Source organism: Zalophus californianus, chromosome 15, assembly GCF_009762305.2.
Source record: "Zalophus californianus isolate mZalCal1 chromosome 15, mZalCal1.pri.v2, whole genome shotgun sequence".
Taxonomy (NCBI): Eukaryota; Metazoa; Chordata; class Mammalia; order Carnivora; family Otariidae; genus Zalophus; species Zalophus californianus.
The window spans coordinates 31,239,361-31,256,032 of NC_045609.1; the positions used below are offsets into that span (position 1 = coordinate 31,239,361).

The 16,672-nt window shown below is 45.8% G+C and overlaps 1 protein-coding gene across 2 annotated transcripts in view; it reads left to right on the forward strand.

The window, feature by feature from the left end:
- The first annotated feature begins 3,847 nt into the window (after window positions 1-3,847).
- LOC113918231 (core histone macro-H2A.2) overlaps window positions 3,848-16,672 on the forward strand; it is a 50,065-nt gene continuing 37,240 nt past the window's right edge. The window contains exon 1 of one of the 2 annotated variants that reach the window (XM_027586492.2): window positions 3,848-5,693. The gene's annotated coding sequence lies outside the window, so the exon portion shown is untranslated. Of the gene's footprint in view, window positions 5,694-15,966; window positions 16,136-16,672 lie in introns of those variants that run through there. The other variant, XM_027586500.2, reaches the window with a different exon arrangement.

Sequence of the window (16,672 nt, forward strand, 5' to 3'; positions counted from 1 at the left end):
GTACTTTTTTTATTTTATTCAAGTATTACCTATTTTTAAAATGTTTGAAAACTAAAAAATAAATTAAAAGTAAGTAAAATAAAATAAGACATTTGGGGGGAAACCTGGTTTAGCTAATTTTAAGAATGCTTTGGAAGAATGCTTGTAGGAACTGGTGTCAATTTAAGAAAGATGTTCAGAGACAAGGTAACTCCTAACCCTTGTTAACAGTTTCGCATTGATAATTTCTGTACCTACTGCCATTCCCTCGGTTATCAGATAGATGGCAAGCTTCCTGAGAATAGAAGATGCCTCTTTGTACTTCTCGTGTGACCTGGCCCGGTTTCTTGCAGAGAGTGCCCGTTAAAAAATATGAGGTTCCATTTAGAAATAAATATTAATAAATATTCACTTGAGTGCCACCTCTGTGTACAGGAGATGGGAGCAGGGGGTCTTCCCTCCTCTTCCATATCCCTCTCTCCCAGCCTAGAGTCCTTGTTCCTTTTAGTATTACTAGTGAGATCTAATTTCCAATAAGGGCCATCAGTGGTGCCTAGGGATCAAGTGGCCAGGGTCATTCAATAATGATTTGTCCCCTTGTCCTCCAAAAAGGAATCCAATGCTTGAGTGCAAGCCCATGTCCCTACCACCACCCATCACAGCAGTGAGCTACCACGTGCCCAAAGCTCTCTGCCTACTTTTATTTGGATTTTTTTTTCCCAGAAGAAACATGTGTTTTTCATGCAATAATCTTAATAAATGCAACTGGGCTCCATTTCTTGGCTTCGAGGTAATGAAAATTAATTACCATACTTTACAAGTAATAGTTTCCACTCACAGCACTCCTGTGGAAGTAAATATATCATAAATAGTTACTATTATACCAATGGCTGGTGGAATGGGCAGCCTGTCGTCCATAAATCCTTTTTCAACAGACATGTTATTTCTTTTGGGGGAACAAACAGATTTGTTTTAGATCAGAGAGTCAACTGACAGATGGCCTTTGTAAAAACACACCATTTGTATAAATAAATTACAGTTTTACTATGGTATTCTGCTTTTGTGGATTTGGAAAATCTGTGCCCCCATTCTCTAGAATGGGTCTAAATTGTAAAGAGCAATTTTGTTTGGGTGTGAGTCCACATTGCATAGATCTCCCAACACAGATGCTAAGGTCCAGTCTCTCTAGAGGCATGCTGCCACTTCCCATCACAATCGTGGCAAAGAGTTCTGCCTGGAGGTAAGGGGATGGTCTCCCAGAGGAGCTCTGGCACCGAACACAGCAAGACCCCAACTGGCACACTCCCCTTAGCTCCGGGTTCTGTTTCCATTAATAATGACACCCCGCGCCTTCTCTTCCTAACCACAACTTTGCATCTTCAGGGCTGATAACATATTTCTCTTAAAAACCTGCAACACTTAATTTTCTTTTACAGGACAGTTCATCATCGGTTAAATGCTAAACATTTGGTAGAGTCCTTTAAAATCCAAATCACCCTTAACTCTGAGCCTACTGCAGTAGCAGTCATGACCCATCTCATAACATAGCCACACATAACACACACACCAAATGTTTATAAATTTATAGAGAGATGTGTATACATAGATATTCATCTCCACACACACACACACACACACACACACACACACACATACATACTCACTCATATAAATCCCCTTCTCCCGGAACCAAATGGCCAGGGCTTAGCATCAAAAAGGACATATTTTGTTGCTGTTTTAAAAACCTGGACTATTAAGATGTTCTTTTTGTGAGGAGACGAAGATGTTCATTTTAACCAGAACTACTAAGAATAGGCTTTGTTGGCATAATAAGTGCCTATGTGTTTCTTTAAAGACATCATTCCCCTTCATAAGTGATGAAGATCCTAAAGCCACCAGTTTTGATTAAGGAAATCAAATGCTTAATTAAATGTTAATCAAATGTTCGCTATTCAAAATATAACACCGGGGAAGACTTTAATTATTTCTAGCTAGTAAAAAATCTTAATTCAGATTGCCTAGTATTTTTCAGGTTATAGGGTACATTTAAAAGCTGTGTTCGTTTCCTAGAATGGTGGGGTACTTTTTAGCCTGGTGCTTTGTCTGCACTCATAACCTCAGGCCTCCGAGTTACTATTTAGAGTTATGCCAGTTGGTGCCTTGATGGAATTAATACAGCATCTAGAATTGCCAAACTTACATTCAAAGAAGAGCTTAAACCAATGATTTCCATCTGTTTTTATGCTACTCCCCGGGAATCTCAAGTTACTTCAAAGAGGATCAGAAATTCTCAAATGAAATTAATCTGGATATATAAATCTTATACACATAATACACATACACTCACGTAGGCCAGATATAAATATATACCCACATGATACAGTCCTTCTGGAAGAGGCGAGGGTCAGGAAATTAATAGGGTAATTGCATACCAAGATCTCAGAAGGGTAAAATGATCACAAATTATAATAGGTGTCATGAACTAGATTAGAACAAATCATGGAAAATAAACATCCACTCAATTCACATAAATTGGGATCACGAGAAAATAAAACTGTTTGGGGGGCCAAAATCGATGAAGCTATTTTTAAAATAGATGTTTTTATGAACGAATGACTAGTAGCCTCCACAGAATATGAATCTAGTTGCATGGCTGGTTCTTCCCCCCCCCATCTCTAAATCATGCTACATGACTCCCTACGTGGAGAAGCAGTTCATCCTGCATCTCAATAAAATGTTTGCTAGACATCCTTGTCGCTGATGGAGTCAACTCACAATCAACCCGTTTATTCATAATGTTATCCACATATACAGGTCGGAGTTTAAGAAAATGTTTTCAGTGCAGTGGTAATCAACCGAACCTCCTGAAATTAGGTTTTTCACTGACTCCTTGAGGATATGTATTGGGAATGGTCAAGGGACTTTCCATCCTGTGACCAATCACAAAAGTTCTTTGCCTAAAGTGAATGCACACACCCCTCACACCAGATTAGCACAGGGACTAAGAACTGGATACCACCACTTCCTAACTCCATAACTTCAGGCAAGTTTTGCATACACTCTCTGCCTCAGTTTCTCCATCCATACAGAGAAGGAAATAGTGCCCAACCCATAGAGTTGTTGTGAGGATTAAATGAATTAGTAAGGGTGAAAGTATGGTGCATTCTGGAAAAATTCCTAAGTGTGAACTCTCGTTATTACTATTTATTATTCTCCTTGTCTGCGATTCCCTGAGCTAGAGGCCACTGCAGAACTTACAATTACTGATGAATTTCTAATTATGTTGACCATTTTAAATGTATTTTAACTACACAATATTATCTGGGTTAAGTTTTTGTTCATGTGTCAAATGTCCACTAATAAATATGTATAATTTAACTAGCTCTGCATGTTAGGTTGCTTATTTGTCCCCTATACATCCTCTGAAGTTTGGAGCTGGGGGAAACCGCTTTAGGCTGGGTATCCGTAAGCGCACTGGAGTTTCACCCACGTGGCCTTGACTAAGTCACCTGACCCACCTGAATATCAAATTTCTTCCTATAACATAAAGGCAGGTGAACTCTATGATCCCTTCTATTCAAGGAACAAGAAGAGTCTTATGAAGCTGACACCCCCCCTTGACTCCCTGAGTTGTGACTACATCATCTATCGGAAGAAAACAACCGGTAGGAAATGGGAGAATGCTGACCAATAAATTCTTAGACCAGCCTTTCTCAGGATAGCACAGAACAAAATGCTAGGATGAAATGAGTTACATAAAATGCACATAAAAATGACCACACGTACCATTTTTATTGCGAAGTTACAGGGAGAATGTGAATTTAATATATATTGATGAATTATTCAACTATATCTCAGTCAGCCTGGCTGAGTGGGTCACAGGGTAGGAGTATTTTTCAAGCACTCCCAGACAGCTCCTGAACCCTTTTGAATGTTGGCCTGGAGGTTATTTCTGATCAAGAATGGACACCAGAAATCTGTATGAGAAGGGAGATAGGCACTTCCTCTAGAACAGGGAAGTGGAAATCATTTGAGATGCTCCAAGGGATCATTTGAAACCCTTTAAATATATGTCCCGGGAAAAGAGGACTTTATCCTGACTAGATTTCTGACCTGGAGAGTACCTTCAAAGACAAAGAACAGTGAGGTCATAACACAGAGAGGGTAAAAGGGACAGGCAGAAGAGTGAAGGAAGTCTCCATAAACTGAGACCATTGTGTCCAGGATAGTTTGAGAAGCCATATGAGATTTAAACAAACGGAGATTTGTTTATACCTTTCTGATACATGCATGATCTTTTGGGAAGTCGATAGATTTCTCAGCAAAACACTTGTTCAAAATGCATATGGTCTAAAGCGCTATCTACTAATTCCATCAACAGCCCCCACTGACTAGTGTAAATCCAGAGGGCAGCTGGGCATTTGGGTTCTTTCCCACTCAGGCAATTGGAGGCTCTCAGTCACCCCAATATTCCCCACTGCCTAAACATTTGCAGGTTTATAGGGGCAAATGTACACAATATTACCAAATGGGAAAGGCTCTGAAAAGCACCCATTTGATCAATGTTGGAGAACTGTGTTCTCCTGTCGGTTTCTCTTTTTTAAAGAGGTCAAAATTTTGCCTCTCACAATCCTTTGACTCATGGGTGAGAAACCAGAGGAAGCATGGATGGCCCATAGCAAGTGAACATTTCTCCCAGCAATAAACACATTCCTTTGACTCACCCCCAGCCATGGAGCCCCGGGGTTGCATCTCCAGTTACAAAGGACAGCACTGGCTTCCAGTAGAACAGAGCTACTACTAATCCCATGATCACACCTGATATTGTCCGCCACATCCCTGTAAAAATACATTTCCCGGAAACTAACATTTGGTCCTTAAGACAATAGCCCCGTGCCAATCTCAATACCTGCTTCGACATTACAAATTAACACACGAGAAAGCAACAGAATTTAAAATTATGTCTCACCCACCAAAACATACATCTGCGAAAATTATGCGACGCTGGAATCTAAACTGGTCTGAATTTATAAAAAGCCAACAGGCATGGATACACATTCTCAGTTCTCGTGGCCGTGGCCATCCTATGCAACAGCCCCAGTGGCAGACACGAATGTTCCTGTACAGTATTTGTTATTATTTGAGGACACGAGACCATCGAAGGGGGCCGTTTGGGCTTTAACCTTCTAAGGCTCTGCCCAGGACTGCCCGATGATGAACGCCCACGCCGTCTTCTTCCACCAAAGGTGGATCCTGCTATCCGGAGCCTCCGGATCGTGACCGTAGTGCTTCTGTCCCCGGCTCTGGGGAAAGCCTCATCTTAGCAAGTGGCCCTCAGCGCATCCGGCAGATCCGCCCGCGACGCGGAGGCCGCGGCGGTTTCATCATTAATGCTCCTGAAGGACAATAGCTCATCAAGCCCCACCGAAAGCCCCGGACCCGTCGCGGAGCCTGGGCTGGCGGGGGATGAGGCTGAGCGACTCCTCCTAGAGGTGGTTATGTGGAGAAGGAGCAATCCCTTCTCCCTCCTCCTCCTCCCCCCGCTACTATCCGCGGCCCGGAGAACTGCCGCTTGCCGCCATTGACAAGCACCGATAGAACCCAAAGAAAGGCAAAGAGTCCTGCCCGGCACCGGCGCCGCGCGGGCCGAACCTGCGCCCCGGGAGCGGCGCGCCGAGGGCACCGGGCGCCCGGAGCAGGCGGCGCAGCACCAGGTGAGCCCGCCATGGCGATGGCATTATTGTTCAGGGGGCTCCGGGGGCTGGAGACAAAACGCGCCGCGGGGGCAGTGCCGGGGCCGGAGAGAACCCCTGCCTCTCCCGCCGCCCGGCCCCTGCGGGCGCACCCCGATAGCCGACCCTCCCCGCAAAAGAAAGACAGAAGAATTAATAAATCAAGCTGCCCAACTTGCTTCCTCGCGAAATAAAGGCGGGGGGCGGGGGGGTGCGAAAGAAGCGGTAAAATTGCCGCGGCCGGCGAGGAGCGGGGGGCATCCTGGGCGAGGAGGGAGGAGGCGGCGGGATGCCGGGTCCAGCGGCGGGCCGCGCCGAGGCCGGCCCAGGAGGGAGCCGAGGGCTCCCGGGATGCGGAGTTCGGGGCGCCGGAGCGGAGGAGGGAGGCGCCCAGCCGCCGCGGGGACTGCTCCGGGGCGGTGGGCCGCTCGGGGGTGGGGGGGGGCCCCTCCGAGGGTGCGGGGCTGCGCGCCGGCCCGCTCCGGGCTGACAATGGAAGGGGCGCGGGGGCGCCGGCCGGAGGGAAGGGGCCCGGGGCCGGGGGCCGGGGGCGGGCCGCGCCGCGGAAGGTCAGGCCGGGGACGCGGGCGGCGGGGGCGAGGCCGGGAGCTGCTGCGCGTAAGCCGGGCGCCGCGAGCCCCGTGAGCCCCCGGCCGGCGCGGAGGAGGGCTCGGGGCCGGGCACTCCCCTCCGGTTCCCTTTCCGGGGCGCCCGGTGCCGCCGCGCGCTGCGCTTTCCCCGGGAAATGGCGGCCCCTCCGCCGCTCCCTTGGGCAGTCCCCGCTTCCCGCTTTGCGCGGGAAAAAAAATATATAATAATAACAATAATAATAATAATAAAAGGAAAAAAGGGGGATAAAAGTAAAGTGGCCGCGACGAAGGAAAGGGCTGCGGCGGGCGCCAGACGGCGCGCGAGGCGCGTGCGGGGCGCGGCGGGCGGGACCGGCCCTGCCTCCCCGGCTCGCAGCCCGCTCTCCCCGAGCACCCGCTGCCAGCTTCGCCCGCCGCCTAAATCTTGCTGGTCGGTGTCCTTCCCCGCCTTGCCTCATGGGGGCGCCCTCCGCTCCTGCCCTCTTTGTTCCTCCCAACAATGGCCAAAGGACCCTGAGCCCCCAAAAGGCCAAATGCACCTCCCCTCCAGGAGTTTCCAGTCTCTGATTGCTGCGGCCGCGACCTGGGCCACCGGGGGCTTGATTTCGGCCCGGTCACTGCTGGGGTTTGGTGACAACCGTCCCATGGTGCGCGAAGGGGTGAAAAGGGCCAGAAGATGCGAGCTGAGAAACGAAAGTGCGTGTCCCTGTGTGTCTGGGGCGGTGCAGCCCCGACGGTAAAGAGGGTCCCCGCACTCCAGCGGCGCAGGTGAACTGTGCCGTGCCCGTCCAGCCCAGGGGAATTCCAGACAGGGCCCGCGCCTACGCCCCCCACGCCCCTGGAGGCGGTCAGTCCACCCTAGCAAACGGTTTCCTCACTTTCCTCATTTGTGTTTGTGTCCAAATACAACTGTACCCGACCTGGGCTGCACAGTTGCTATTGAAACAGTTCAGTGGGCGAGAGCTAGGGAAACGTTATCAAGAGTGAAATGCGCCTCGGTTTGTGCTGTTTCTTATTTAGCGACACGCAATTCTCAGTTCGTTCATATTTAACTGAAAGTTATCTCTAGCCCCTTTGGAAAACTCCTTTTTTTCAAATGAGTGTTCAGACGGCAAGATTTGGAACCACGCTCATGGATTTTTAGAATCGCTTTAGCCCAAGATTATCATATAAATAAATATAGGCTCTGCCTGGAGGAAAAGTTTATCTTGCATCCAGTAATTCACACCTCTAAAACCTCCCTTTCCTGGATCCAAATTGAAAATACATTTATTTCCAGTTCTCCACTCCAGTTCTGCTAGCCTGTCACAGGTCTTCCTCACCTGGGTCCATTTATTGCCGGGGTTTGGACATTATTAATAGTTTCCTCTATTTCAAAACTCTGTAAAAGAATTTCCCTCCTTGGATCCAGAATGTTCCAAAGAGTCTGACCTTACTTCCTCCCCATCCCATCTTCTATCTAGTTCCCAGGGATTCTGAGGCTTTTCCCAGTGGGTGGGACACCCTGCTAGCTATTGTCTGAGACAGCCAGGTCTGTTTTCACTGCCTCCTACCAGCAAGAGCAGGAGGGAATCCTGTTTTCAGCAGGCAACTTTAAATGAAAGATATCCGTAACTTGTCCAGGGAGAAGGATGTACAAAAATCCAACCAACTTTTTAAAAAATGTTTTTCATTCTTAAGAAATCACCTAAAAGATGCGCTCTGGGTAAATGTGCTTTTTTTTGCACAGAGATGAGCAAAGGTTGTAGTTGGAGATCACTCCACAAACATTTACTGAGAACCAATTATTAAACACCTCTGTTTGGGGGAAAAAATGCACATATGGGGAAGTCATGGGCCCTGCTCTCAGAGAGCTTACATTCCAAGCCTAGGAGATAAAATATATATGCAGGTAAGACAAGGTAAAAAGTGATTAATCTTGGCAAGCTGAGTGGGAAACCGGGTACTTTCTTACACTGCTAACAGGTGTGTAAACTGGTACAGCCAATTTGGAGGGCACTGTTAAAATTAATAATGTGCACACTCTATGACCCAGCGATTCCATTTCTTGGTATGTATCCTAGGGAAGCAGGCACGTGTATGCTCAGATTAGGTAATTCCCTCCCATTGTAGAGTTTTGGTAGTTTTGAAACTGAAAGCAACCTAATGGCCATCATAGGGAATGGCTAAATAAAATCCAGTACATCTATCTTCTGGATAGATTAGGCAACAGTTAAAAAGAATGAAGTAAGCCCGTATATACTGAGACAGAAAGGTCACCAAGACATATTATTAATGAAAAAGACAATTGCAGAACAATACATACTGTATGGTACTATTTATGTAAAAAAAAAAAAACCAAAATAATACTATGCATTTCTGTAAGTAAAAATGCACGCATAAATAGAGAGGAAGGTTATAAAGACACCCACTGAAAGAGACGAGCGCTGGAGGAATTGTCAAGGAAGAGTTTAGTCATACAATTATTCATACCCATCTGTAACCATTGTTACAACATTTGAAATTTTACAATTTGAATTAATTTCTGTATTACTTGCATAACTAAATACAATTAAGAAGTTACAAGTGATTGATAATGTGTAATAACAGCCGCAATAAAATGCTACAACAATTTTTAAAGGGAGAATAGAATTTTAAAATGGAAGAGAGCTGGGAGTAGGCTTCAGCAGAGAACGCAGGAGGATTGGAGGAGATGGGGAAAGGGTCCGAGGCAGGCCAAGGAAGCCTGACCACCCAGAGTTCCTCCTCTTTCTTCAACGTCATCACGTCATCACGTAAATTCCCTCGCCAGGCTGAGGTCGGCCTGCGCTGCTGAGGTTCAAGTTGAGGAGCGAACTGAACCTACAGTTTACAATTTGTTTGATCGCTATGCTTCTGTGAATATCTTAAATTAGATTTAGAAGAGAAAAAAAATGAGCCAGTAGAGGACGTAACTTCTAACAACGATATTGGAAAGTAGTATTTTAAAAAAAGGAAACTAGTGAAAGCTTCAGGATGGAGGGTTTTTTTTTTTTTCTCCTGGGTGCACACTGGAATGTATATTGGGAATTATGTTGGAGGGAAAGATGAGTGTTTGAGAGGATAATTCATTTCTCCTCCCCCCAAAAAGTCACAAAAGGAGCCCCCCAAATGCTTCTGAGTACATAACACTGCCAGGTATAACTGAGTGCAGGAAAAACAGCCCCAGACCAGGCTTCCAGAAGTGGGGGTGAGGGGGCTGGTGGTAGGTCTGGTCTCACATGAACTGTGTGGTCATGGACCAGCTGTTTACTGACCACCGCCCCTCCCATGCCACACCTTCTACGGTGGCTAAAATCAGGAGGGGGCACTAAAAATACTTGATCACTCCAGTCCCTTTCAGTCTTAGATCACGACTTTATGAAATCCTAGGATTCTAACCATGTGATGATTGTGAATTCCCAGACACGTGGAATTTGGGAATACAGGATTAGACTAGGAGGGGCCCCAAAGTGCCGCGCCTTGGGAAAAACAAAAGTACTCACTGTCTTGAAGTTCTCAGTAGATTGGGTAGCTCTCGGAGTTTCCCCAGGGTGGAAATTTAATTTCATCACCACCCCTTTATACAAGCTCCTAGGAAGATGTTGCTGAGCTCAAGCCTCGTGGTATACACAGAACACCCAGCGCTACGGTATTGTCATAGTTGCTTTTGAAATGGGAAATGCCAGCCTGCACTCCGTGAAAATCGTCCTCTAGAACTTTCTTCTGTGGAAATAAGTCACGATGGCTAATGTTTATTAAACGCCTTATTGCCTGCCAGGCACTGTTCCAGACACATTTTATGTATTCACCCCTTTCGTTCTTCCAACAGCGCGATAGGTAGGTACTATTATCAGACCCATCTCACGGAAAAAAAAAAGAGAGGTCAAGTGGGGCCCACAGCTGGAGGTAGACTTGGGACCGCAACCCAGGCACCCTCACTCTACAGCCCACATCCTCCCCTCCCTGGGGTGAGAACAAGGGGCTGCTTCCATCCCAGCGATTCTCAGATTATGTTCATTATGCAAAGTCTTATTTTAAAAACTTCCCTGCCTCACCATTTTACCTGCCTCTGTCCGATGAAAGATAAAGATTATCCGACTGAGCCACACAACACTGTACTTTAAACTGTCTTGTCACAAAGTATTAAATAAGATAAATTTGGTGGTTTCGCTGAAGCCCTTGCTGTTCATTTATCCATCCCACCATCCATCATACTTTGCCCGATTTATTTGACTGGCGTTGCCAATTTGGACTTGGAATGGAGGAAGTAATTCAAGTCAGAATTCTCATGCTTTGACAGAAGTGTGTATGTGGAAATCCGCGTCGGACCACCAGCCTCAGCACAGGGACGTTCGCTCCAGCTCATTCCGGGGACGCCAGGATTAGCTATGGCGACAATATTGTTTAACCCAAAATTGCAACACATGATCTGATCAGAGATCTGGGGCTTGTTTCTGGATAAAAGAGGCAGTCCTGATGATATAGTTTGGATACCTAAATTTGGGATGTTTCCATAACAACTGGACAAAAACGTAACAAAGTAAAATCGAACTGATCCTGGGAAACCCAGGCCCTGCGTTTACTGGCCTGGCCCTAATAATGGCATATATTATGCGACGTCTTTTTTGTGCTGCTTTCACTGTTCAATAAAGCCATTAAAATTAAATAGTGGTAGTAGAATATGAAAAGGTAAATTCCAATAGCTTTTATAATATACAACATAAACTTTAAGATCAGATGATAATTCACGGGGTCCCCCTCCAGTATGCTAAACTTGCAAATCTTCCAGTCTTCCAGAATTTCCGTGCTGTGCTAACCAACTCCAGCGTTGTTCCCTTGCTACAAAACTGGATTTCACCCCCGCTGCTCTTCAGTGAACACTGTAGATTATTGTCTTGGGGCGGAGAAGAGGCAGTTCCGGAACAAAGCAAAGTAGAATTTTCAAGTCTGGTTTTTCTTTTCTACAATTATGGATGACAAGATAGTCACTTCAAAGGAAAGATCATCTGGATATGACTTCATTCTACCGGGTTGTTCCATGTCTGTGGATGTAACAGAGGGGGGTCAGAAGGAGGGACCTTTTGAGCATCTTCATAGAATAAGAGCATCTTTCAGGGCGGAAAGGACCTCACAGGTCAGCAGGTGTAATGGCTGTCATTTCTCAGACGCCCAAAGCAGGAAAGGTGGGAACCCAGCCATCAAAGTTCTCAGGCACATCTCAACTCCATCCAGGACTGCTCCCCTTCCTTCCATCTGTTTTATATGTTGGAGCTCCTGAAAGATTGTTCTTTTTTGTTTGTTTGTTTGTTTGTTTGTTTGTTGTTTGAGCAAAGTTGGGAGGGTTGGGCAGGGAGGTTTTGAAAAAATCAATGAGTTTGCTAAGGGCCACAGGTGGTGGGTGCAAGACTGGAGCCCCCACCGCCTCACACCACACCCCCCTCCCTGCTCTGGTCCCCTGTACCTCCTATCTGCCATCGTGCTGCACCCTTGAGGTCTAGCAGCTTCCACCCATAGATGGAAAGGCACCTCATGGTTGCCCTTACCTGGTGCAGCGATACAGACTGCCAAGGCCCAGTCCGCACACAGCCATAACCAGGGAAGGACACTGCATATCACCAGCATAGAACACGGCGGTGGGAGCCACAGCCCCCCCAAGCCCCACTGCACCCACAGTGCAGCCCCTGCCTTAGGACTGGCAGTAAGGAAAACGGTGGGAGGGACAAGCAAGGGAGGGATGGAGGAAGAGGGGTTCCGGGGCCGCTGCCTCTGCCTTGAGTGCCCACAACCGTCCCCACTATGTACTCGGGCCCAGCACTCATGGATGTCTCTGGAAGCCCCTGGTGGATCAGGCAGCGCCGAGGGCTACAGTCTACTTGCTGTCTGGTACTGGTACGCTCAATCCCAGCCCCAAAGCAAACTCCCGCATCTCCTCACCCTTCATTTGAGAAGCTCATCTTGGCTCAAAGTCGGTCCCCTGCTCAGAGAAGCAAGAGGCCACCGTTGATAACAATAAACCTCACTACTAATTTGAAACTATTCGATTTTGAAGAAACAGGACAACTTGCCCACTGTTCCTGTTTGCAATTCCTAAGAGCAAAAAGATAAGAGACCAGGCTGGACCCCGTAAAGGGTTTGTTTTTTATTTTGTTTTCCATGAATAAATAGACTCAGGAAGACAATTTTCTTCTGGGCTGCATGACTAAGATCCAATAAGAATGAAAATTATTTTTATTCATTCACTTATATTCATTTCTCATCCAACCGATACCATAGGTAGCCAAATATACTTATATTAGACAATGGCAGGCTAATAACGAAGAGACTAAATATATATCAACTTGTCCTTTTGTCTTTTTTAAAAAGTAACTTGAGCTCGCGTTTAACAAAGGTAACAAAACCTGTTAAAAGTCACTGAGTACCGCCCTAGCAGCATATACCCTAAATCCACGCCATATCTGCACCCCCCACCCATGCTCTGCTCTCCTCTCCCCATCCCCTCTCGAAGGAGTTGGCCACACACGCTCTGACTCTGGATTATAAAGAATGCACTGGCAGGTGACTTCCTCCCAGATTATTCCAGGACATGACTTGAAAGACTTTTTAAAAAGGGAATGATTTGTAACCCAATAGTATAATTTAAATAAATTGGGTTAATGCTTGGTTCTAACGTTCACGGTTGGTTAATTTCGTTAATTTGATCTGTGTGTCATTTTGATGAAATTGCATTTGATATAGCTCTTTACATTATAAATTGTTAATGTGCTTTAACATATATGACGATAAAATTATTGACCATTCTCATTCACTTGAAGATGGCCTTGGATGAAAACGGTTTGGAAAGTATTACTTGTGCAATAATGATTTGCCCTTGGACTTCATAAATGGAAATGTAATAGAGCAGGTGATTTAGCTAGTGTTACTGAGAATGGTTTTTACAGCTACAAAATAATACTAACTATTATTTTAATACAGTACGTAGTAGGGTAACACATAACACACCAAAATACACTAGAATTCTATTAGGTGTGAGGCTAAGAGGGTTTTTTTTTTAATGTCCTTTAAAAATATATTTCTACATATAGTTAATACATTTGTATTGAATTCCCTTATGTCCTACCGAGTTTTATTTCATCTCATTTAATTCTCCCAAAGGAGAGTTTTGAACTGACAGAGTGAAGATGCTTCATTGCGGTGTCTACCTCATTTTTTCATAAATATTTACAATATGAGATATTCTGAAGCACGATACTACAGATTAGAGAAATATCATGGGGATGAAAAAATGAATACATCTCAGCAATTTTAAAACAGTACTTAAAGTTTTAAAAAAAAATCATTCCCATCACTAAAAAGCTACAAGACCTCTTATTTCCAGGTTTAAAGTAATATATAGATAAAGCATTTTGATTCATATACTTTTTTATGGGGACTCACTCTTCTGCTCACTTATTCAACAGAAACTTTGGGAGAATCTTCCAGGAGCCAAGGCTTCTGCTAGTGCAGGGATAGAACAAGGTCCCAGACTTGTTGATGTTCAGGGGTCAAGCCCCTCTCCCCTGCCAGCCCCAGGGTCCCACCTCACTAAAGAAGAGGCAGCTGGACCCCTGCTCTGCCTCAGATTTTTCCATCCCCCGGGAGCAGCCTGCAGGCAGATGGGCCCCCCCCAAGCCTGCCCCGTGAGCGTTTGCTGCTCCCCATCACCTTTTTGCTGCTCCCCATCACTTTTTTGCTGCTCCCCATCACTCCCTCCCTACAACCCCTGATCTGTATACTTCTGAAGAGAACAAGCTCAAAAGAGTACTTTAAAATAAGCTGTCTTGTAATTCCAGATCCTTTGTCAGGGTGGTTCTTCAGCCCAGCCAACCCTCACCTGTGACACGCGGTCCACAGTGACCGTTCCCAATCTCAAATGACTGCTCTCTCTTTTTAAAAGCCGCTTTGCGGCAGCTTAGCAGCAGAAAAATGGTTATTGAAATCAGGATTGCTGGCGGCTTCTAATGGACCGTCTTGCGGATTGGCTAGAGTGTGTCATATTCCTCATCAGTTTACATGTAATACAAATTTCAAGAAGTTGTCTGAGGCAGAAAAAAAATGGGTTCCTCTTGATCAGCTCTTTATGCTTGAGAAAGAACGTATTTAAATTAAAGAAAATACTAGTCCAAAGAAACCAGACTATTTTGTCTTTTCATGAAGGCAGGCAGTCAGGGTGTTAAGCAAAGTTTGCTGTTTCCCACCAAAAGCAGTTCATTCAATAAGGGCAAATGCTTGGGATTTTTCTTTTCTTTCTCCTCCCTTCTGGGATAACAGTATAATTATAAATATTGTTTATAGGAATCCCATATGCTACAGTCGGGCAAATACAGACACACTGAATTTGATTTGGTTATACTAAGGGGTCTCACATAATCTCTTGATATGAAATTTTATATTCCTCAATTATCTCAAGACCAATGACTCACCTGGTGATGAAAGTGATCTAAATTTTTCAATATGACATTATTATTCAATTATAAAACAGTTGAGCTTTTTCTCCTTACCAGCGTACTCATTTCTAGGCTGATTCCCAAATGATGTTTGCTAAGATGTTAAGTTAAAATGACACCTTCCACTTCCAGCTCTACATGATGGACAGAGCACAAGTGCTTCCCCTCTCTTGGAGCCCCCAAAAACAATGGTAAAGAATTTCAAGGTAAATAAACACCAAACAGCAAAGGGGCAGGGGGCTGGTGTGGATCTTCAGCAGGTGGGTGATTTCAACAAGTTTCTGAAGACTGAAAGTGCCTCGGACCATGCAGACAGTGTCGCACGGGAGGCCATGGGCAAGAGTAAAGGCAAGTGGCAGCTGCACTGAAGGTGGTTAGGGTGAGAGGCGGGGACTTGCTGAGAGTCTGCGTCCAGAACGGCCGGCTGAACTGGTCCCTCTGCCTCCCCTCCTCCCGGCAGGGTTTCTGGCAATCCCGCATTTATCCCCCCAACTAACAATCTGAGGTTTCCTCTCTAAAGAAGTTGAACAACTATGTGGGGTGCCTGGGTGGCTCAGCTGGTTAAGCGTCCACCTAGATTTCGGTTCAGGTCGTGGTCTCAGGGTCCCGAGATCGAGCCCTGCGTCGGGCTCTGTACTGAGCGTGGAGCCTGCCTGAGATTCTCTCTCCTTCTCCTTCTGCCCCTTCCCCCCTCAAAATAAATAAATTTGTTTATTTACAAAAAGGAATCTGTTAAGGCTTATTTTTTAAAAAAGAGAGAAATTGAACAACTACAGGGCAGGTCTAGAATTTCTAGGACGTCTGCAGCTCCACAAAGTAATGCTTTCTCATTCTGGCATTTGGGGGCTCTCAGTCCCTGACTGGGCGCGCAGGCAGTGCCTGCTGTATGGCAGGCCCTAGGCACGCACCCAGAGGTCCCAGGCAGGATCCATGCCTCGCTGACAACAGTTGAGAAAAGCTTTTCTATCTGCCTCTAATGATCAGCCTTGTCTTTCATTCTTAAACACGAAGGCATGACCAGAGCTCACCAGACATTGAAGGAAAGCTGACGTGAAAGAGAAAGATGAAAATAAATACATGGGATGACCGACTGAATCAAATAATTTCCAGAACAGACGATCACGTAAACACACCCTAACTAGTCTCAGAGAGACTTGAAGACATGGTGCGCTCATAAAAGAAGGGGCTGATGTGAAAAAGGAACAACCAGAGAACAAGAAAGAGCTCTTGGAAATGAATAATATGATTGCCAAAATTAGATGTTAAGAGGACTGAAAAAAAAAAATGGAAAAAGATGGGAGACTTGGAGGAGCAATCCGGGAGCTCCAACCCCTGGTTTACAGGCATTCCGGTAAGAGAAGGGACCGGCAGGAGGAATAAGGCGATGGGGCGGAATGATCAAGTCTGTAACAGAGAATGCCCGGAGTTATTAAAGACACCAGTCTTCTGATTGATTTAACAGGCTTTATCGCCAAGGGCTGAGCGGGGTGAATGGGTTCGGGGAAGACCCACGCCTAGATCCATCCTTGTGAAATTTTAGAACAGAAAGAGACAATCTAAAAAGCTTGGGGGGTTGGGGACACCACACTTATCTGTAACACTGGATGAGAAAAAACAATGGATTGATGGCTTCAAAATGTTGAAGCAAAATGATTTTGATGATAAAAATTATATCCCCTACCAAATGCTCTTCCAAAGATCATTCAGTAAAGACAGTCCCATTTGTGGAGAAACCAAAGTGTAGGGGCGCCTGGGGTGGCTCGGGCGGTTAAGCGTCTGCCTTTGGCTCAGGTCATGATCCCAGGGTCCCGGGATCGAGTCCCGCATCAGGCTCCTTGCTCAGCAGGGAGTCTGCTTCTCCCTCTGCCTGCCCTTCCCCCTGCTTGTG